General features: G+C 41.0%; 1 protein-coding gene across 1 annotated transcript in view; it reads right to left on the bottom strand.

The window, feature by feature from the left end:
- Positions 1–1,901, bottom strand: part of PPAP2A (phosphatidic acid phosphatase type 2A) — a 196,180-nt gene that overhangs the window by 187,388 nt on the left and 6,891 nt on the right. The window lies entirely within an intron of this gene.

The raw sequence follows: 1,901 nt of genomic DNA, 5'->3' as shown, positions 1-1,901 counted from the left end.
TCCGAGTCCTTCTGCTTGTGGCCCAAAGCAGAAAGCTTGTAATCTCAGTGTTTTCTCTTAACCAAGTCACTCTGCTTTTCCATATTCCTCTGGCAGGCTGGCTTTTGCTGGCTGCCACAGTCTTGGTGATGGCAGGAATATACACTATTCTTTTTTGGTCAGATGCATCCATATAATATAAATCAGTTTATAATGCCATCCCTTTACTTTTGTTGTTTGCTATGCCCCGAATGCCTTTTTCCTGTTTGTATACCTCATCTCATTCCCCACTGCACCCCCATTTCCCTAAACCCACTTCGTGAACTTGTCCTTCAAGGCTCAGCTCAAAGGTCACTCTTTGAAGTTTCCCCAAAGACCCATAGCACACTTTGCAGCTTTCTCTTCTCTACTCTCTCTGTTAAAGCATTTGTAACGTTGTTTTGGAACTTTTTCTGTCCCTTCCTATCTGTTAGGCTTCTTGAGGACAGACAGTTTATCTTTCTTATCTCTATGTTCCATATTTGAGTTTTGAATTATGCCCAGGAGGTTGCCTTTTAAGAAAAAAAAGGATCAAATAATCCTTTTCTCCATGACTAGCCAAGAAAACCTTACTGAAGCAATTCTGGTATCTTTTTCCAGGTTAAAACCTTTCACTGGCTCTGGGGCCCTTGGTGTCAAGTCGAAACTCCTTCACATGGGTTACCAAATCCTTCATGATCAGGCTCCTGCTAACCTCCTATAGCCTCATGCTATAATCTCACGCTATTTCCCCTTCACATTCTCTTCCCAAACCTTACCTGTGACCTTGGAGGCCTCATTCTGTTTCTCACCTTGGAGCCTGCCTATATCATTTCCTCTGCCCAGAGCCCTCTTCTCCCACTGCTCTTGTCCCCCAAGGTCTAAGGCCTTCTCCCTCTTCTAGTTTACTCCTACTTATCCTTTAGGACCCAATTTAGGTATAATATTTTCTGGAAGGCCTTCCCTCTGTGTATACATGGATACACAGCCTTCCTATGTTCTTCATAACACATTGTCATTACTTTAATCATTACACTGTATTATAATTTCCTGCCTGCTTGTGTTCCTGACTTGTCTATGAATGATTAGGAGCCCAGGATCTATATATTTGTTAATCTGTCTCTAATGCCTAGAACCTAGCTAAGTGTTCCATAAGCATTTGTTGAATAAAATTAAACCACTGTTTCCCAAACTTGTTTTCAAAATAGTGTTCCCCAGAATGTTAAGAGATGTCGTGAAAAAGGAGCTCTGTAGTTAAATAGGGAATGCATTTTGAATTTCTAAGAGGGCATATATGCTTTATTATTACTGCCCTCAACTTGATAGTCATGGTTCAGAAATGCCAGTGTGCTCAACCCCAGAAATATTAGATTGAGTGAATGGGGCCAAGGAATCTATTGGTTGTTTTTTTTTTTTTTAAATACCCCTAGTGATTCTCATGTGAAGCTAAATTTGGAAACCACTGCTATACAGTGATCACAAAGATTGTTAAAATATGTAATGCATTTGGAATCGTGCCTAGCACAAAGTAGAAGTGCTATATTACTTTTAACTGCTGCTATTGCTGACCCAGATAATCACGATGGTGTGATCACTGACCTAGAGCCAGACATCCTGGAATGTGAAGTCAAGTGGGCCTTAGAGAGCATCACTATGAACAAAGCTAGTGGAGTTGACAGAATTCCAGTTGAGCTATTCCAAATCCTGAAAGATGATGCTGTGAAAGTGCTGCACTCAATATGCCAGCAAATTTGGAAAACTCAGCAGTGGCCACAGGACTGGAAAAGGTCAGTTTTCATTCCAATCCCAAAGAAAGGCAATGCCAAAGAATGCTCAAACTACTGCACAATTGCACTCATCTCACATGCTAGTAAAGTAATGCTCAAAATTCTCCAAGCCAGGCT

The sequence above is a fragment of the Bison bison genome, unplaced genomic scaffold (assembly GCF_000754665.1).
Source record: "Bison bison bison isolate TAMUID 2011002044 unplaced genomic scaffold, Bison_UMD1.0 scf7180017864378, whole genome shotgun sequence".
Lineage (NCBI taxonomy): Eukaryota > Metazoa > Chordata > Mammalia > Artiodactyla > Bovidae > Bison > Bison bison.
The sequence above is the reverse complement of the archived record's forward strand: the minus strand, read 5'-3'. Positions and strand labels throughout refer to the sequence as shown.